The 21,434-nt window shown below is 49.2% G+C and overlaps 1 protein-coding gene across 4 annotated transcripts in view; it reads left to right on the top strand.

Annotated features, from left to right (window-relative positions):
* The first annotated feature begins 6,298 nt into the window (after window positions 1-6,298).
* GLI2 (GLI family zinc finger 2) overlaps window positions 6,299-21,434 on the top strand; it is a 245,751-nt gene continuing 230,615 nt past the window's right edge. For 3 of the 4 annotated variants that reach the window (XM_072960820.1, XM_072960816.1, XM_072960813.1), the window contains exon 1: window positions 6,299-6,870. The gene's annotated coding sequence lies outside the window, so the exon portion shown is untranslated. Of the gene's footprint in view, window positions 6,871-7,259; window positions 7,283-21,434 lie in introns of those variants that run through there. The other variant, XM_072960814.1, reaches the window with a different exon arrangement.

Below are 21,434 nucleotides of genomic sequence, written 5' to 3'. Positions count from 1 at the left end.
TTTGTTTTCTATGTCTGCGAGTCTATTTCTGTTTTGTAAATAAGTTCATTTGTTATCATTTTTTTAGATTCCACATATAAATCCACATTTAGATTCTACATACAATATTTGTCTTTCTCTGCCTGACTTACTTTACTTAGCATGATAATCTCTAGGTCCATCCATATTGCTGCAAATGGCATTATTCTTTTTTATGGCTAATAGGAAAACTTTTGATTTGTATGTTAATATTGGGGGGGAAGATTTGTTATCTAATATACCCATGTAGGTAAGTGTCAGCTGCGGACCAACTCCTGCCTTCATGAACCAGCTTCCTGCTTCCATTTTGCTGAAACCCTCCACCACATGGCCTAGCACAGGGTGACCTCCAAGCCATCTCTCTCCTTCTTCTATTTATTCAAAGGCTGTAGGAGCTTGCCTCTCCCCAGCTGACTTCTGGCAAACAAGGCTCATCAAGTAACCCAGGCACAAAACACAACTCTGACACCAGACATCTAAAAAGACAAGCTGAAACGTTAAAAAAAAAAAAAAAGGATAATGGAGGCGGTATCAAAGGAGAGAAATGATGTGTATACATTTGGGAAGATCTGAGTTTAAATGCTCTTTGAATGAAGTCCATGGGTGACTTGCACATGTATCTTTCTGCTGGAGACAATGGACTGGATGGAACCCAAGGAGAAGCACCATGTTACACACTGTCTCTCCATAGCTTCCTGGTAACTACTAAGAAAAGTGACTAATTTAAGTTAAATTAGAAACTCTATGGGTAAGGATTGGCTATCCTTAAGATCAATGTGTAGGTCAGTCCAGTGTCTTATAAAAATTTCATCACATTTTAATGAGGAGTCTTTAATAATTTCTTTTTAAATTGTCTTGAAAAAATGCCTTTCTTGCTTATGTGATTGGTGAGGGCTATTGATATTCCTTAGACTCAGTGGTGGCTGTGAGACGCTGCTCTCTTTCACATGGGTTAAGAAACCCTCAATGTATCTTGAGAAAAGTTCTTGGGAGGGCTGGCGCTGAGGAGGAAAAAAACCTGACAAGCATCCACGACATCTCTAAGCCCTGTGATTTTGCTGCCTCCTCCCTACTGCAGTGCCCTCCCCTCATCTCCCCTCCCCAGGATGTCTGCGTCAATGTCCCTTAGTCCCTCTCCCCAGCTCCTTCCTTTTCCAGTCTGCCCTGCACATGGGAACCTCCTTCATAGCCCTGCTGCTCCGAGCTGACGCGGGCGGGGGCTTGTGGGAGTATCACCCAGCGGGGTACCAGCGGGTAGCAGGCAGCCAGGATTGTGTCTCATTCATCTTTTCATCTCTAAAGTGCATGGTATCTGGCAGAAGCTCAACAGGGATGAGTGAATGAATGGATACATTCACGTGCGTGTGTGCACAAATGTACCCATTATCCAAAGAGTTCTGGCCCTTACACACTTGACTCTTTCCCAGCTGTGTCCTCTAGGGTAGCCCTAAAAGGGAAAAGGATTTTCACTGGTTGTTTTTGTGGGAGGAGGTTCCTAACATCTCCCAACTTTGCACAAATCTCCTGTGTGTCTCTAAGTTGCTTTCTCCCGCAATGTGTCTGGGACGAGGTTGAAGACTGGGGCTTGTGGGTCTTTGGCCTGTCTGGCATCCTCCTTCCATGTCCCCTCAAGTGCCATCTTTATGTTTCTTCCTCCTTCTTTATAAGCTTGTTCTTTGGAAAAGAGCTGATCAATGCACTCACAGCGGTTAGGAGTGTCCCCTAGAAAGTGTCCGTCTTAGCCGTCCCAGGTGTATTTGCACTGTAACAACAGACACGCAGCCTAGGAGTGACCCCAGACTTGACAGTGTTCCTGATCCCAGAGAGCCCATAGGAGGTCTATTGGGTTGGAAGGGCAGGGGAGACTCAGGGCCATCTCAGGACTCTTGAAAGAATAACATACGATCAATCAGTCCACTAGGGGATGGGCTCTTGTTGTTGTCCTGACAACTCCTTGGCCACTGCCCGGCTGTTTATTCCACCACCCAGCTCCTCTCAGCCACAGCCCACTCCTCCTTACCTCCTACATCACCTCGTGTTCCTCTGTTGTGGCCAAGTTTGTGTATCTCTCTATGAGAGGGGCAGGTTCCTTGAGCGAAAGAACTGGGTCTCTTGCTTCCTTCTAGTGCTCCTGAGTGCCTGCTGTGTAGCCAAGCCACAAAACACCTGGCGGGCTACCTTCGAGCCTCTTTCTAGTCATTTCTGTGTCTCCAGTCAGATTCGCGTGGCAGATTGTGTTTCCAAAAAGAGCCACAGTACCATTTCTGCTCCTGTGCGCTCTTCAGAATCTTACTGTTCCCCATCAAGAAGCAGAGTGTAAGCGGGGGAGGGTATAGCGTAGTAGTAGAATGCACCACTTAGCATGCACAAGGTCCTGGGTTCAATCCTGGGTACCTCCATTAAAAAAATAGTAAAAGTAATAAATAAATGAATATAATTATCCCCCACAAGAAAATTGTTAAGAAGCAGCAGTAAGAAGTTTCCCTTCCCTTGAATCTAGGCAGAACTTTGTGTCTCGATGAATAGGATGCAGCCAAGTGATGCAGTGTCTCTTTCAAAGTTTCCTAAAGAGGGATAGGGTTTCTGCCTGGCTATTATATACTTATTACACTCACCCTGGGAACCCGGCTACCACCATGCTGTGAGGAAGCCCTAGTTAGTCTCAGTAGTGAGACCACATGGAGCAGTCCAGACACAAGGGAACTGAGGCCCCCTGGCCAGAAGCCAGCATCCACAGCCAAGCATAAGAGTGGGCAAATCTTCTGATGATCCTGGCACCAGCCTTGAAGTCTTCCAGCTGAAGCCTTGACACCATGGAGCGGAGACAAACTGTCCCATGCTCTGTCCAAAATCCTGAACCCTAGAATCTTTGCACATGATAAACAATTGCTTTGTGCTATTGAGTTTGGGGACAATTTGTCAGACAACCCTGGTAACTGGAACACTGTGCAAGGATGGACAAGGCACTTCTCTTTGGGCCTGGATTTTCTTGTACAGCAGGTCTCTGGAACTTCTCTCATACAACTAATTTATGCCTATTGAACCACCAACTTTCCATATTCCCCTCATTTCATCCCCTGGTAACCACTATTTTATTGTCTACTTTTATATCTTTGACTATTTTAGATGTCTCACATAAGAGGAACTGTGCAATATTTGTCTTTCTGTGACTGATTTATTTCACTTGTCATTTCCTCCAGGTTGATCTATGTGGTTGCAAATGGTAGGATTGCCGGCTTTTTTAAGGATAATATTCCATTGTATGTTTGTACCACATTTTCTATATCTATTCATTGGGTGATGTACATTTGGGTTGTTTCCATATCTTGATTATTGTGAACAACGCTGCAATGAACACAGGAATGCAGGTATCTTTTCAAAGTCCTAATTGCAATCTTTTTGGATATAAAGTGGGATTGCTGGATCATATTCTATTTTTAATTTTTTGAGGAACCACGATACTATTTTCCATAATGGTTACACTACTAGGTACCATTTTTATTTTATTTTACATTCCCATTGACGGTGCACAAAGATGCCATTGTCTCTACAACCTTGCCAACACTTGCTATCTTTTGGTTTTTTTGATAACAGCCATTCTAACAAAGGTGAGGTGCTATCCCTTTGTGGTTTTGATTTGCATTTCCCTGGTGAGTATCTTTTTGTATACCTGTTGGCCATCTGTTTGTCTTTTTGAGAAAAATGTCTATTCAGGTCCTTTGCCCATTTTTTAAGCAGGTCATTTGTGTTTTTGCTATTGAGTTTTAGGAGTTCCTTATATATTTTGGAAATAAACTCCTGGTCAGTGTATGGTTTGCAAGTATTTTTTTCCCGTTCTATAGGATGCCTTTTCAATGTGTTGATTGTGTGTGTGTGTGTGTGCTGTGTAGAAGCTTTTTCATGCAATTCCATTTATCGCTTTTTGCTTTTTTTTGTCCTTCACTCTTTCTTCATATCAGTGAACCTCACTTTCTCAGGTAAGCCTTCTCTCCCTCCCCTCTGCCCCCTCCTGCTAGCTCAGGTCACCAATCATAAGCTCTTGGAATACTTCACATTGTTTTTCCACTCAGTTTGTAATTATGTATTTGTGGTTATTGATGAAACACAAACCTCCACGAGGGAAAGGATCTCATTAGTCCCATTCACTGTGATGTCTCATCACTTAACATAGTGCCTGGTGCACAGAAAGTTACTGACAATGAATGGGGACTTGCCCAAGGTCGTACATTTAGTACTAGACCTGGGACCAGAACCTGGTGTCCCATGTCCAGGTGAAGGCTTTCTCTGCTACGCCAGTTTGCCTCTGCTCCAAACCTTCCGCTGCTTTTTTTGTGCCCAGACTGCTGACCATCTGGAGATCAAGGCATAATGTTTATACACCCTCCTCAAACCGAAAAGATTCCATCTTCATCTCAACAGCCACTTTCTTGCCAAAATAAGCCAGGAAAGGTTATGGGAGTGCCTGGATTCCAGCAGGACCTGTGCGGGTCTGAGCAGAAAAACAGAAAAAGGAAATATCCCAAAATGTTGATTTGTTTAAATGTCTTCACGAACTTAACAACACAAGAAAACCAACAGAGACAAGCTTGTAATGAAGTAATCAGCTGATGCTGCTAATATTCCAGTAACATGAAATGATTCCCCACATTTCATGGGGTAGATATGAATAGGGTCATTAAAATATGGCCAAGGAGGGAGGGAGAGTTTACTTTTTCTGTCTCCTTGGAGTCTGTGTCTGAAAGCTCAACAGGAATTTAAACAAACAGCATGGAGGAATGGTGAATCTGATCATATTTAAAGAAAAAGTCCCTTCCAAAACATCTCTTCCCTTTAATAAATATATTGACTTCTGCAAGTTTTGCTTTTTAAAAACCCTGCAGAGGTTTTTTTTTTTCCCCCTTCTGGAGAGCCTATTTGAGAAAAACAAAATTAGCATCAAATTGTTCTGATATGGTTCTACATATTTTTTTTCTGTAGGTCAGGAAATACTTGTTATCTCATATAAATGAATGTAAGGAGAAGGCAAAGAAGGTAGGTAATAGCAAATAGCAAATAATAATGCTCCCCCTTTGATTACAAAGTGAAGAATAAAGTTAGGGGAGGGTCAACGGTAAATGGAGAGATCTACTGACAAAAGGGGTTATATCGGAAAAATAGGCTTGTGAAGGGAGGGTAGAATTGGGTTTCTGAGTCTGGCTCCCCTGCATTCTAGACAAGATGCAACCTTAAGAAAAAGGGCTGAAGGGAGGGACACTCTCACAATCCTCAACAGGGTGAATTTAGTCGAACTAATGGTACAACGTATTGAACTCATGGAGGATGGCAGTTCAGTGGCCTGACCTTGGACAACCTACTTACCTTCTTTAAGCCTCAGTCTTCTTGCCTGTAAAATGGGGGAGAAGATCTACCTTACAGAGTTTTGTAAGAAATAGAACGTGTCACCTAGCACATAGTAAGGGCTACACAAATGTTAGGAAGAAACAGAAAACGGTCCCCAATGAGGCACTCTTTGGGTGAGGACCCTCGGCCCTAAGAGATGGGTTGGGGACACTTTAGCCAGCTGCCCTCATGCTTCTCCAAGCCAGGAAGCTCAGTTCCGGGCTGCGGTGCGGCTTGAGGGCCTGGGGCCCGTCACCTAGTTTGCTTAAGCAAGTTGTTTCACACACATACACCCATACACACGTTGGCCCGAAAATTCAGTGAGGTTTTTTCTTCCTTCTTCCTCTGTTATTGTTGGGTTCTGATTACTTCCATCTGGTTGCGGCAGCTCGAGTGGCGTCTCTAAAAAACAAAACAAAATAAAACAAACAAAAACCCTCCCTACAAAACACATGCACCAAACCTAGAAGGCTGCTTCGCTTCTCACCAGCACGCGCTCAGATGGCGACTTGTGTGAGCCGCGGCGAGGGGCGCAGGCCAGACCCCGGCACCTGCGCGCGCTGCTGGCTAGAAGAGGGTCCGCGCGGAACTAGCCCCTGTAGAGCCAGCCTCCCTCCCCTCTTTCCCTCCCGTCCCCGGCTTCCGCCCCGGGGCCCGGGGAAGCGGGCGCACTGAGAACAGCGACCCGGGCATCTCCCGGCGGAGGGGAAGGAGGAGGTGGGAAGGGCGGGTGATTTCAGAGATTGAAAACAGAGCAGTCTCTGCGCCTCAGCCACGAAGCTCATCTGACTTGAGTTAGCGACCCCCCCACCCCGCCCCCCCACCCCGGAGCCTCAAAAAAAGTGTTGGGGGCTGCCCCGTTCTTTCATTCTCGGCTCGAACTTTCTTCGTAGGTGTGCTTTCCTTCCTTGGTGTTGGGGAGGCGAGGCCGCCCCTCCCCTCCGGGTTCCCCCGGGTCCCCTCCCGGCGGGTGCGCGCGGTGCGGGCGGGTGCGCGGCGCCCGGGTGTGCTCCAGCCGTGCGCGCGGGGGCGCTGCGCCGTCCCGGCGGCCTGCTGGACTGCAGGAGTGCCGGAGCTCGCCAGCCGAGGCAGCACGGCTCCGCGGACTTTTTTTCAAACTCCCATCAATGAGTCTTCGAGGAGGAGCGGGAGGCGGCGGCGGCGGCGGCGGACGCGGAGGGAGGCGAGGAGGTGCCGTAGGAGTCCGAGGAGCGAGAGGAAGGAGCACGGGCCGCGCAGCGTGCCGGAACCTCAGGGAGCTACCCGCCCGCAGGCGGTAGGGGCTGCCAGGCCCCCAGCCGCCTCTCGGTCCCCTCCCCTGCCTGGCCCGCCCCGCCCTGGCCGGACTGAGCCCCGGCACACGGCAGCCCGCCGCGGGTCGCCACGCCAGCCAAGTTGGGATGGGGGCCCGCAGCCACCGCCCGGCGCCCCAGAGGCCACCTGCGTACTAGAGGCAAACTTTTGTCTTCTTCGGTAAAGTTGCATTGGCCTTCTTTTGCTTGCTTTTCGTTGCGAAGTGCCCCCTACTCCGGCCGAAGCCGGGCCGAATAGGATGCTGCGCCGTCTTGGAGGGTCCCGCGGCCGGGTGCCCGCGCTATGGCACGGGGATCTGGACACGGGGCTTAAGGGGGCTGGGGGCCACGGGGGCAGCCCCGGTTCGGGTCTGGCCAAGCCAGGCGGGGACTTAAGGGAGGCCCGAGGGCTAGGAACTCGTGGCCGGGGGACGATTTTGCATCCCCCTTCCCACCTGGGTGAACGAGCCTGTCTTCTTGGGGTACGCAGCCAAGCCGGCCTCCACCCCGTCTCCACTGCGCCCGAGCCTGGGGCTGTTTTGTCGGGAGTTGGGGGTAGCACTGGAGGCTGGGATGCTGGGAAGCTCCGAGAGGTAGGCCATGGGAGTGTGTCTTCGGGGAGTGTGTCGTGTGTGGAGGGGCTGCAGCCAGCCACTGTGAACTTATAACTGCACTTCTCCGCGCTACCCGTCCCGAGTCCTGCCTTTCTTTCTTTCTCGCTCCTTCCTCCCCCTCCTCAGGCCCTGTCGCCCCCTCCCCCCGGTCAGGCTCTCCTCTCCGGTCTCCCTCCTTGCTTCTCTCCTCCTCCTCTCTTGCCCTCCGCCCTGAGAGCCGCTTGACTTCCCGGAGGGATCCGCACGTAATCCCTCGCCCTGTCCTCGGGTCCCCCAACCCCGCACTTTCATCCCCGCCCCCACTCATCGTCCCCACCGCCCCCCTCCCCCGGCAATCTCTCAACAAGTATATTTGCTGAGGAATTTGAAAAATCCACTACTGCAACTTGATCTGTGTGTGATGGATGGGGAGAGGCGCGGAGAGAGTTGGGCGCCAATCCTATTAAGGGTTTAGAAAGGGGAGCGTTTTCCCCGGACGGGGGCGGGGGAGGGGGCGGCGGGTAATGTGCGTGCGTGTGTGTGTGTGTGTGTGTGTGTGTGTGTGTGTGTGCGCGCGCGCGCGCGCGTGAGTGCGCCCGCCGCCTCGGGGAGCTGGAAGTCCACCCAACTCGGCGCCTTTTCAGCCCGGCAGTAATTGCTGTCATTTCCTAGGAAACCCGACTTCTACAGCGCGAGGAGCTCGGGATGGAGCCCGCGCGCTTCACCCAAGGTGACCGGCCCCAGAGGCGCTCTCGGGCCTTGGTTCTTCCCCAGGGTGCCTCCCCCAACTCCCCTTTCTTTTGTATAATTTTCATGTGGCTTTCAGAGTTGACCGCGGCTGGAAAAGTAGACGTTTCCCCAGAGTCCGGTGCCGGGCCCCAGGGGTCTTTTAAGCTCTCCTCTGCCCTCGCGTCCGGGCATCCCGCGCGGTGCACGGCCTCTAGCGCGGGCTTTGCAGCCTGGTGGCCGCGGCCGAGTCTTGCGCCCCCGCCCCGCCGCCCTCGCCGGGCGTGTGAAGGTTTAATCCCGACAGCTTCAGATAAAGGGAGCAGTTGTAAAACGCTCATATGCTGTTTGCAGACGAGGCTCTGGGGGATGTTGGAGAATTTGAAAGTAAACGTTTCCCTCGCAAGCGGCATAAAATAGTGTTTAAACAAATATTATATTGGCATGCTCAGGGGGCTCGGTGCCAAAAAGTAAAGTAAATAAACTGTGCAATCCCAAATATACAGCGGTGGAAAGCGGCGCAATAGGCGGACTTGTCAAAAGTCTCCCCGATGAGATCTGTTTGTTCTGATCACCTCACCTACAAGCCCCCTCCCCGCCCATTTACTTACCTTAGCTGAGAGCTTCCTTCTCTCGGCTTCCCTGTGTGGGGGTCAGGCCTCCCCCTGTCTGGGAGCCCCTTTGGAGTTGCCTCCGTGTGAGGAAATTCATTGTGTGGCTACTTGGGCTGGTCTCCCCAGGGCCGGTGAGGGCACCCTGGCTACGCCTGGCTGCTTTGAGATTTGGTGCCCTTTAGGCTTTGCCCAGCTTCTGGTCTGCCCTTGGGCAGTAATTCTAGGCCACACAGATGCGCTCCTCTGGGACCTTCCTTGTATGCGTCTTTTGCCTCTAACCTCCCTTCTTGCTCCTCTTTTATTTCCATCATCTTTCTTGCTTTCGTTTTCCTAGACTTGCTGCTTCTCCCCTTTCCGCTAAAGGTTCCAGGAAATCGTGAAGACATTCTCCCCCAGATTTAAATTCCACTCAAACCCCAGAGTTGGCAGTTGTCTAAGAGTTTCAAACACAGTTATATTTTGTGATATTTAGGATGGTTGGTATTCCCCCTTTTCTTTAAGAAATGTGCTAATTGTACGAGGTTAGTTAGTGATTCTAGGAGGATTTAAACTAATACATGATGCACCCCAGTCGAGGTGAGGAGCCTGTTCACCCAGGAAATAACCCTCAGGTGATCCGGCTGTCCCTTGGTTTGGCATCTGAGTGAGAAACCATAGTCAGAGCAGTCTGTTTCCAAAGTCAGTGGGTGAGAATGAGAATGGGAGGGGGAAAAACACTCTCAAACCAGGGCCAGGCTCACCAAGGAGCAAGGCGGGACTGTTAAGAGATGAGTTTTTTTGTCCTTCGTGGGAATTCTTTTGAGGGGATTTTGCACAGGGCTCAGACTCCTTCAGCAGAGCCTTCTAGCTGCTCCCAAACTCACACTGACCGTGGCCATGGCCTTGGAGGGGACTCTTGACTTGGCCCGTCTTGAAGGGTGTGTGGGGTTAGGCCCTTCTGGTGGGGCGGCCTTAGAAAGGGGTGCCCCTCAGGGATGCTCCTGCCCACGTGTGGGGAGAGATCCCTGAATAGAAGAAACCCTTTGAGTTGCCTGGTCCAGGAGAGGGGACCACAGAGCCACTGGTCAGCGACTCACTGCCTGGCTGAGGGGGTCTTGGGGGCTGTGTACTGTAGCTGGCTTGTTTGCACTGCAGACTGAAAAATACACAAATACTTCATGCTTTTTGTACTCCCACAAGTGCCCTGTACACAGTGCAGCCCCTAGGGCTGGATTAGCAAACCAGGGGATTCAACAGGCAGGCAGACAAAATTGAATATTTGCCTACTAAACACGCCTCTTCCATCAGGGCCTCTCTTGGCCCCCCAGGGAAGGGCGGGGGGTGGTGGCGACCTTTACCCTGCAGATGCCAGCAGTTCCCTTTAAACGGGACCAGGAGGTTGTCCTGTGCACTTTGAAAGGCTGTGTGACCCCTACACACCCAGCTGGCTTGTTAAAGCTTAAAACCGGAATCCTACATCCTTGTGTGTTCTAGGGGTGGGGCAGCCTGCCTTTTCCTTGGGGAAAGTGTGTGTTCAGTTGGGCTTCCTTTCATTTGAATGACGCCCATTCATGCTGGTGACGCTGAGGCAGGTGGAGCAAACTGCCTTGCTTCTTAAGGATGGGGGTGGGGTAGGTGGGTTCCTACCTGTGCCAGGGCCTGTTTCCCGGTGCATGCAGGCCGGCCAGGCCAGGTGGACCTCGCTGTGGGCAGCTGCAGCTGTTCCCGCTGGACTGGGGCCCTTTGAAAAGGAACCCTGGGGAAGCAGTACCCCCCACTCCCTCCTTCTCTTGAGTAAGTGTCAGAGGTGCAGACAAATGAAACACGTGAAGAATGCCAAAGAGAGAAACTGTATTCTCAGATTCCAGAAAACTCAGAGGCCAAATAGGTGATGGTAGCAAAAATCTGAACAGGCAGCAATTTCAGTGAACAAGGCTCACTCACTTATAAAGAAGGCGGGAAGGGAGACTGCTCTGTAATTTTTGCCCCATGCTTGTTTAAAAGACGATTTGGAAAGGGGTCATCAGACAACTTTGTCGTTTGGCAGTGGCTTTTGCTCAAGAGCAACAGCTTAGTGGCTTTTAAAGAAATACGTGACATCAGATTCAAATTTACTTCTTCTAAAATTAATTTAAGTGTTTGCTGTGGAATGTAACGGATTTTTAAAAAAAATCATTGATCGTTGTTTTTAGATTTTGAGGGTGACCAAAACAGCCTTTACCTACAAAAGTGTGTTTAAAACCCTGGGAAAATGCACCAATGATAACAGCGTTACTTTCTTCATGTTTAGTCTCTTTCCCCCAATTCCTTCATCAGCAAAAGCATCCTCGCTAGCCCTGTTCATGTTCTGATTCTGATTCTTAAAAAAAAAAATACAAGTAGGAGAACTCATTTAGGATATGACCAGAGTTCATATTAAACTGGTGTTGAGACTGGGTTTAAATTGAGTAAGTTAATGTGGTTTTGTGTGTCTGCCTGTGTGTTAAAAAAAAAAAAAAACCAGGTTGCTGGGAAGTGTGTTTTAACTGTGAGTGCCCAGTTTCATGCATTAGCATAAGAAAAAAGTTTTAGTGCATTTCCTATTGTCTCGAATGAAGAGTTTCAGCAAAGGGAAGGAAAGCCGCAAAAGGGTGATGGCCCATTGAGATTCTTCAGCAGCCCCGGCTCGTCATCTGCCGCTGAAATCTGTGATCGGATATCACTTTTATCTCACTTTTCCATTCTCTGGCCTTTTTCACACGTTCACTTTTGTCAGGGTTTATTGATTATGTTTTCTTCTCTGCAAATCTGTGGAAAATTTAATGAACCAAAAACAGCAGTGAAATAAAGGGGACTTTTTATTCATTAGCAAGCGATTGATTTCCCCCCTTCGGTCGAGGGCCCCTGGCCTCCAGCAAGTGAGGGGGAGGGGGGGAGGAGGCGGGCGGCCCTGAGGCGGGCTGAGGCGGGGCCTCCCTGCTGACCAGCACCGGCTCAGCCCGGGACTCCTGTCCCCACTGAACGTTAGAAGCTGCTTCGTGATGGCTGTGCTGGGCCAGCCTGAGTCTACTACGCTGCAGATCCCAGCCTCGTTCTCCAGGATCCGGGGTGGGGGGGCTCAGGCCCGAAGGAGGTGGGGAATATCTGTATTCCTCACCCTTACAAACCATCTGAGTGCCTGGGCCTTCCCAGGGACAGAGTATCGCCCTTCCTCCAGCCCCAGCTCTCAAACCTGTAATTAAGCAAAGCCCCTGGTGTGATTACACTTTGCTGACTCGGCTGGGTTTGGAGCTGCTTCACTCTACGGAACAGGGTGAACTTTTAGCTCTGCTCTTTGCAGAGGCTTCTGGGCAGCCTGTGATCCAGTTCGATTGCACACACGTCTGTCTCTTCTCTCCCATCTCCCTTCTCTGTCCTCTTTGTCTCCTTTCCTTCTATCTTTCTTTCCCCCTTTCGCCTCTCTCGCCGCTCTCTGTCCCTCTCCTCCCTCCTTCTCTGTCCCTTCTTTCTTTCCCTCCTTCTCCTCTCTCTCCACCCCCATCTCTTTCTTTTTGCATCTTTTTATTTCGCTCCCCCTCCTCTCATTTCTTCCTCTCCCCACCCCCGGCCCCGTGTTGGAATTGGCCGGGAGGCCTCCGGGAGGCGGCCTGCCCAGGCCGTGGGGACCGTGCCCGCGTCCGGGGAACATTCAGCGCCCCGAGCGCCCGCGCGCCGTCCGCGCCGCGTTCCTCCCACCTGCCTGCCGGCCTGGTTTGCGGCGCCGGAACAATGGCCACTTTGTCCTGGCTGCGCACCGGCGGGCGGCGGCAGGCCGGACCCTATTCGTGGCGAGTCGGGAAGAAAGCCAGCGGGCCAGATCCAAATCGGCCCGCGCCGGCGACGCCGCCTTTGTCGCCCGGCGAGAGACGGGAGCGCGCGGGGCCCGGCCTCCCCGCTGGGAGCGTTGGCGCGAGCCTGCGCCCACCTGGGGAAGGAGCCTTCTCCAGGAGGTGCCCTCCCTGCAGACTGCCGCTGATTCTCCCTCCTTCTTCCGACTGGCTCACCCTCCCCCTTCTCCGAGAAGGGGATTCCACTTTAGGTTACAGTTTGCAGAGTGAATTGAGCGCATTTCATGAGAGCCAGGAGAAGAGGGCCCAAGTTACCAAACTTTGGGTGGTGCGAGAAACTTTCTCTGTATCTGTGAGACTGACTATAGCCTCCTTTTGCCCTGACTCCCCCACCCCAGAGGCAGGAAAGGAACGGTGGTCTCTCAGAATAGCAACCCTCTTCTCCCCGCCCCCCACCCCACCCCAATTCGTCTTGACCTGTAGGGATTCAAGATCTCTTAGCACTCAGAAAAGGAAAGATCTTTGAATGCTTAGGACGTTAAAAGAGCATCCGTCCTCGGGTCCAAGCAGATGCTTAGCAATGCCTCTTTGTGTGGTGGACAATGCAATAAGTCAGCCCGACTTTTGAGCCACATTTATAAGGAACTGTAAGGGCCGCTCAAGTACACTTGTGCTAAGTTGAATTGATTGAAATTTAATGGCGGTTAGTGGCGATGAATGGTAATGATTTTCCAGCGTATCTTTGGCATACTTGACATTAATAACCGGAGTGTGTGTGTGTGTATGCGCTCCAAGAGCCTGCCACACACGTGAGGCGGTAGCATTATTCATTTTCTGAGATGCCAGTCCTTCTCCTTTCCTCAGATCCTTTTCCTTCTCACCATAATTCAGTTGTTCAGATGATTTAAAAAAAAAAAGAAAAGGAAAAGAAGGAAAGAGAAAAATCTTTCTCCATTAAGCACGTACATCATGTCAACATCATTTGGAGCTCATGATTTTTTTTTTCAATTCCTGCATAAATCAGCTTCTAATATACAGAATGTGATGAATTTGTTTTAGCTGCCATCATGAATTAATGTTATGCAAATAGAAGCTTTGCAGGTGAAATGATTTACTTAATACTTTCAACTTCTAATATTTAAACTCATTCATTATGTTAGGAGTTTTAAAAAAAAAAACAAGCCCATATTTTTAAACCTGGGATGGGGAGATTAGTATGCAAGTATTTGCAGTGTAGGCAGACCTTGATGGCCAGAAAACAGCTCTTAATTTGCTGATTCTTTCTTTGAGAATCTGTAGTTCACCAGGCAGTGGCTTAAGAAGCAGGGGATAGAAGTCTTACCAAGTTCTATCTTGGTAAGGAAGAAGACACAAATGCATTGAAATAACTTGCACATGACCATCAAGGTAATACATCCTTTGAAACTGAACCTGCTCTGCTTTGGGAACTAAGGAAGCCTTCTCTTTTGAACTGGTCTTGAAGGATGAGTCTTGACTGAGCCAGGTGGAGAGAAGGGTGAAGGGGCTCTGATGTCCCCCGTCCCATCTTTGTCATTAGCTGGTTAAGACCATCTTAAGAGTGAGTCATTAATACCTGCCTATGAAGGTGGCAGTGGTACATGTGGCAGTGGACAAAGGACCCCACCCCTCCCTAACCCCCCAAAAAACTACTAAAAGACTTTCATTATATATATAAAATCACCTTTTCAGGCTGTTTTCTTCTGAAAAAAGTTGAGGAAGTGAGTAAAAGCCATGGATGAGTTCACTATGAAAAATAATTAGCATAAACCCGTTGGGGTTACCCTTAGGGAGAGTGAGACTCGTCACTCAAGAGCTGGGTGACCCAGTGCAGGTTGCTTTGCCTCTGTGGGAGGAGAGACTTGACAAATGTGAGCTCTCGGATCCTTTGACTTCAGAATCCTGGGAGCCAGCACACTCTGCCTCTCACAGCCCTCTCTAGGAGTCAGACGGCAGACAGGGTGGGAGTACCAGAGTCTGGAGAAAGTGTGGGGTCTTGATCTTGCTTCTGCTTCTGGGGAGAGTGTAGAGAGGCTCTTCTCAAGGAATATGCCCCCTCCCCCTTCCCCTGCTCGTCACTTTGCCTAGTCAGCTGTAGCGCTGGGCCACCTCCGGGATGTGGTCACAGGGTGAGTGGGAATGGAGTGGACTTGGGGACATTGGTGGGGGTGGCAGAAGGAGTTCAGTCTGCGATGGCCTTTAAAGTCTTTCCTGAAGGCTATGGACAAGTTGAAGGGAGGGCTGACACAGAAATATGTCTTGGCTCTCCAGAGATAAGAGTAGAGTTTTGACTTTACTTCTCCAAAAATTGAAGTCATCAAGATCTGATGACAGGTTGAAGGGACATCACTCAGCCGTTTCTGCCGACAGCAGTGGCTTGTCCGGTGGTGATACATTGTGTGTCCAGGCAGTGACAGCGTACTTAGGGCCAGCCCTCGCTGTCTCCGAAGATCAAGGTGAGGGGACGGAAATCAAGGTGAGCTGACGTCCCTGGTGCTCACTGGCTGAGGGTGCGCAAGAATTGTCTTGTATATGTAGAGAAAGAAGAAATGAGACTTAGCAGTTACTCAGGCAGAAATTTTTAGGTATGCTGATGTTAGGAAGGAAGAAGAGGGTAGAGTTTGAATGTAATTCAGATGTCTTTATCTTTAGAAGATACAGTACACGTGATATTGTATGTTACTTACATGCATGATGTAGTATGTTCAGTTACCCTTCCTCTCAGTATGAATCGGGGTTGTGTGATATGTGTATTTATGCTGATATGCATATATGTGTAAGTCTTTTAACTACTGGATCCCATGATGAATTAGATTTTTTTCTTCTCCTAAAATGCACTTAAACAAAAAAGAGAACTAGCATGAAGTCAGAACTCATTTCCAGAACGGAAATGAGTTATAGAGGCAAATCTGAGAATAAAGCCTTTAGCATCTCTAAGCGAGGTTCCTGGTCTTCCTGTGTGGGATTCAGGTGGGAAACTTGTTAAGTGTGCAGATTCTCAGGCCCCAGGGAAAATCTACTGCATGTGAGTCCCTCCGAGGAGGGGGATGGGGGCTGAGATCTGCATTTTATCGAGGATCTCTAGGGCGGGATGATGGAGATTTAGTGTTTTCTTCCTGTGATGTCCCTCACTTCCTCTGTGATTTTTGCATTCACAAAGGGATAGCTTTTGCATCTGTAAGGCTGGATGAATAACCCAGGATTGGCCTCAGTGGACTGTAAGACTTTCCAGCTATTGCTGGACTGGAGCCAGTTGGGGCAAACAAACTAGCTGAGAATTGAACTGCTTCTGCTCCAGAACATCACAGAGAAGTGGGCTCTCTTTTGTGAGCATGTCGGATGGCTCTGGCAGTCACCTGTTTTGCTGTGTAAGACAGCCTTTGGGCCTCAGGAGAAACCAGAGAGTAGTGAGCTTATTAAATCATCACCTTAGTTTATGTGCCGTGGATTCTGGCCTGAGGGTCCCGAGGATGTCTTTACTGTGTAAGAAACTGCACCTGCATCACGATGGCTGTTTCATTGCTTCAGTGGCAGGAAGTCAGACCCTTTTGGGGTCCAGTTTGGTATTGCACAGTTGGAGCAGGTCTTTTGGAAGTGGGACCCCCACTGAGGTTTGGCTGATGGGTTACCCTTGGGGGTCTTTATGGTTTCCTGAGGCAAGCAGGAAGACAGACTGGCGGAGTGAAAGAATCTGGTGGGGGCTGTCACGCCCTTCCATGCAGTGATGGCCCCAGGCCTGGAGCTGGAAGGAGCCTGCCCTGAGGAGGATGGGCTAGTGGAGTGGTCCTCCCTCCCCTCGGCTGTAGTCCACCCATGAGCGGAGCGTGTGGCTGATGTGCTCTGCAGTGCTGGCTGGCATCCTGCCCCCAGCTCAAAGCACCCACTCTCTGCACCCTAGCCTTGGCGTCAGCATATTTCGAGAACACCCTGTCTCCTTGCTATGACTTGAGTCTCCCTCAGAGGGAGAAGGCAAGAAAGAGCCTGGAAGAGGGCAGCTGAACATCAGGATGGGCATAGCTTCTCTCTGTGGCCCTTACTTCTCAGCGCAGAGTGGAAGTCCTGACAGCAGTCTTCCAGGTGTGCTTTAATATTAAATGAGGCTCTGTGTGGAAGCCCAGTTTGGCCCTTGCACAAGGTCAGCATCCCGGGAATGGTGGCATTTCCTGTCATTGAGGTCCAGCTGGCCTTGGAGACTTGGGTTCTTGGATGCCTCCAGCACTGATGGCATGGGCATCACGGGAGCTTTGTAATTTGTGTCGCCCTGAACCATAGACTCCGTTGGCTTTATGTTAGTATTACAAGTGCACATGGGCCAGGACTTCAAGAGCGTATAGAAAAAGAAAACTTCCATCTGTTTGAACTTGGACCTGGTGGACTCATCCTCTTCTGCTCTGCACTTGGTTCTGATAGTGGCCATTGGGAGGGATGGGGTTGATCGGAAGGTGCAGTGTTCTTTCTGCATTAGCTCAGCTCCTCTGCCTGGTCTAGACTTCTGAGGGCTGCCTTGTAAAGCAGATTGAAGGCACACTGCCCAGTGGCGCTCTTGTCACTGGGAGCCTTGTGGGAAGTGGGATGAGGGCTGGTGGCATTTCCGTCTCCTCTGAATCTTTGGTGTCCAACACCCAGTGCCGCATCCTTCTCCAGATCCAGCTCTCAGTCCCAGGACCCTGAGGCCCCAGCCCAGCTATTTTACTGAGAACAGATGACACCCCAGGCTCAAGTACAGTGCTCCTCCATTGCCACCCTTCTTTCCATCTTCCCGGGCCCCTCATTGAGTGGGTGATCAGTGGTTCGCCGGAGGTGGAGGTGGCATCAGGCTGATGGCTCCTCTGGAATCTTGCTTGGAAGCCTTGGTTTGCTGTGCTTGAGGGTCCTGACTGATAACCCCCCAACTCTGCCTCCTGCCCTGTGGTGTGAGTCCTGTTCTTGATTGCAATGATGTCAACAGTGAGTGGCTAAGCTCCCAAACCAGTGCCCAGCTGTGGCCATCTACCAGCCGGCCTCCTGGACCTGGCTGCCTTAGCGAGCCCCGTATGTCCCCTTCCAGCTGCCCTGCCCACTGCTCAGCCAGGCAGGCAGAGCAGCAAGTGGGGCAGGCTTTAGCCTCCCCGACTCCCCTGCCCAGCCCTGCTCACCCTGTGGGTACCTCAGATTCCCCTAGTAGTCCAGGCCCTCCCACTCCTTTCTTCTGCTTCTGTTTCCTTGGGGTTCATTTTATTTAAGTCTGAACATCCTCCTCTTTGCTTGGCTTGGGGCTCTATTCAAGGTCTGGACTTCGATTTAGCCCATGGAGGTCAAGCTGAACCTTCTCTTCTGTTGTAAAAATATTAACAGCAAGGGCAAAAATATATTTTCCCCACAAGATCTTAAAACTAAGATGAGCTTCTTTTACAGAAAACTTGTAAAATAGGGAATAGCACCAAGAGGAAAATTTGTTAAATTTCCTTCTAGTCTCTTTCTCTTTATTTTATTGATATTGAAACAATTTTTTTGCTCTATATTTTCTTACAAAATTGAAGTTACAGTATAACTCCATTAAAGCCATTGATTCACTATAAAATTATATCATGGGCATTTTTCTCATGTTACTAATGCATAATTTGTATTTATGTGATTTTTATTGGCTGCATAATATTCCTTTGTCTGCCCAATCATATTTTATTTTACTCTCTTTATTACCTTCTTGGGCAATTAGATTCTTTCTAGTTTTTGTTATTTTAGATAACACTGGAACAGACATCTTTGTATAAATGTTTGCCTGCAATTCTCATCATTTCCTTCAAATAGATTCTTAAAAATGGAATAACTTGGGGGGAGGGTATAGCTCATTGGTAGAGTACATGCACAAGGTCCTGGGTTCAATCCCTAGTACCTCCACTAAAGTAACCAACTAAATAAAATAAACCTAATTACCTCCACCCCACCAAAGTGAACAACTCCCCCCACCCCCCAAAAAAGCCCACAAACAAAATAAATAAATAAAATATTTTTTTAAAAATGGAATAACTTGGACAAAGTATTTGGATAGCTGGTTTTGAGGCCCTCTGTAGGTCTTAGTGGGTTTCCAATAGTATTTCCCTAGATTTTGGGGAGAGATTAAAGATGTCAGCTTGAGGTTTTCAGAACAGCTATGTACAAATCAATGTAAAGCAATTATTGAATGCCTTCTGTCTGGTCTAGTCTCTTGTAAAATACGACCTCATTTTGCAGATGGGCGAACTGAGTCTCAGAGACACTGGGTGACCTCCACGTTTACCTGGGCAGTGGGAGGCAGAGTCCCGAACAGAGGCAGATTTGCTGATGCTCAAACCACTACCCTCTCCCAGAGTGCTTCTGGCTGCTGCCCTGGACTGGCACATGCATGCAAAGGCTACAGCACTGATTCTCAACCAGGGCTGTTTGTTCTTCAAGGGACATTTGTCATTGTCTGGAGACATATTTGATCATCACAACTGGGGGAGTGCTTCTGGCATCTAGTGGGTAGAGGCCAGGGACGCTGCTTAGCATCCTGCGATGCACAAGACAACCCCTGTATCCAGCTGCAAACATACCAGTGGTGAGATTGAGCAGCCCCGAGTGGGGGTCCCAGCTAGGCCTGCCGTGGTGTTTCCCTCCCTGGCTGACACAGCAAGACTTTCCCGCCGGGGCTTCCTCTCCAATGGGACTGTTGGAGCAAGAAGCAGTGCCTTTTTCCCACCTCACTCTCTCACCAGGCTGGAAATCTTAAACCTTCTTTTCTGTGCCTTGAATTTGAAACAGTGGGGCAGTTGCCATTAAGAGGAGTTCCCTGTGCAATCCATCAGTCAATCAGCTAGCACTTACTGGAACATCTGTTATGTGCCCAGCAATTATTAAGCTTGCTGCTGTGGGCACACACCTTGCTGACTTCGTTCAGAGCTAGCGGCCTCTGAAAGCCCCGGGGGTTTCTCCAATGTGCATCTTCCTCCTGCATTCTCCATGCCCAGCAAGGGGGCCACTTTGGGAAAGTCAGGAATTGGTTGGTGTGACCCCAAAAGGCAGTTACCCAGGCATGTTGAAGGAGCAGATATTCCTCCAAACTGTTGTCTAAGAGAACCTGGATATGTCTGCTTTCCTGGCCTCAGGCTAAGTTTTCTACTTAAAAATGAATTTTGTACCAGGCTCTTTCTGGCAGCTACCAGTCTTGGATTGTAGAGTTCTGGGTCAGAATAATGAAATACCCTAGGGCGGGGACTTTTGGCAGTGTCTCTTTTATTTAACCAAACAGTTGTGCCTGCGTAAGTCTGGGAAGGCTTCCTGTAGGAGGGAACCAGAGCTGGGTCTCCGAGATGAGGGCTTTACCCACTGAGGGGCAGGAGAAGGAAGTGCAGTCCAGGCAGAGGAACTTGGACAAATGGTTGACAGAGTGTAGCATTTCTGGAACCCTCCATGGGGTCACTTGGAGGGTGAAGCGTAGGGAGGGGACCCAGCAGGATGCAGAGGAGCCCCTTGTGAGAGCCTGGGATGCTTTGAAGGGGTGGCTTTGTGATCCCAAGGATGTCTCCACCAACGTATTGTCACCCATAGTTGATCTTTATTCAGGACATGAAACTTAAACATTCAGGGGACTCAGATTCTTTCTGGGAACATTTGGGATCTGATGTGTAGCCAAGTGATCATCAAGTTTGCCTTTTCATTTTCCTCCTCTTGGGTTTGGGTTAACTTCATTTCTGAAGTTTTTTTTTTTTTCTGCCTGGCAGACAAGGCATAACTGTGGAAAAGAGGGAATTCCCAGCAGACATGCACATATCTCTTCTCATCCAGGCGACCTTCACACATCTGTAGGCAAGGAGTATGGTGTCTGCCCCCCACCTGTTCTTGACCTGCTTCCTGAAAATAACCCCACCTCAGGGTCCTCTCTTGGACCTGTTAGAGGGGATGGTGGGTGGAAGGAGGATGAGGAGATGAACCTGGTTCTCAGAACACTGTCTACTATGGTCCTCGGAAGCACTTTCAGTGATTCATGGGTAGCAGTTGTCACGTATCCCACCATCCATCCATTTATCCATCCATCATCTTCTATCCATCCATCCATTATCCATCATCCACCCATCCATCCATCCATCCATCCATTATTATCCATCCATCCATCCATCCATTATTATCGATCCATTCATTCATCCATTCATTGTCCTTCATCTATCCATCAGTTATCATCCACCCACCCATCCATTCATTCATTATCCATCATTCACCCATCCATCCATCCATTCATTATTATCCGTTCATCCATCCATCCATTATTCATCTACCCATCCATCATCTGTCCATCGATCCATCTATTTATCATCCATCAATTTATTCATTCATCCATTGATCCTTCTATCTTCTATCCATCAATCATCCACCCATCCATCCACTGACTACAGGGATTTTAAAGAGCTTTGCTGTTGGTCTTTGGTGTACCCTACATCTCCTTTCCATGAAGTCAGTAACTCAAGGGTTACTTCCTCCATGGAATCATTCCTGTCTCAGTCCTAGTCTCCCATTTGTCCCTGGGGTTTCCTTTGCTTATAGCACTCATTATATTGTCTTGCCATTGTCTTTTCATTTGTGTTTAGTAAGAGTTTGATGATAAATGAATTCTAGGAAATTTTTCAGTGGGAGAATATGGCATATGTTCAGTTGCCTTTGACAACTCTCTAAAGAAATATGAGCCACCAAGCAGTCTTCAGATTGGCCTCCTTGATTTCAGAAAGCATGAGCAATTGTTTATAAAATGATTAGTCTGTAATATAACAGAGTTGTATTTTAAATTATATAAAAGCATGTGTTATAGTTCATTTGGGCCCCACACATAATCTCTGTGTGCAATATTTTTATAACCACTTTGAGGGATTTTTAGGTGGGCGGCAGGATGTTTTGGTGGATGAGACATTGGAAATGTGGTGAGGTGACTAGGGCTCTAGTCTGGCTTTGCGTGGAAGGTAGTATGAGACCTCGGGCAAGCCACTGGCCCTCTCTGAGCCCCTCCTCATGTATTCCTTGTCC

Source organism: Vicugna pacos, chromosome 5 (assembly GCF_048564905.1).
Source record: "Vicugna pacos chromosome 5, VicPac4, whole genome shotgun sequence".
NCBI classification, from domain to species: domain Eukaryota; kingdom Metazoa; phylum Chordata; class Mammalia; order Artiodactyla; family Camelidae; genus Vicugna; species Vicugna pacos.
Note: the sequence above shows the minus strand (reverse complement) of the source record. Positions and strands in the feature narration are given on the sequence as shown.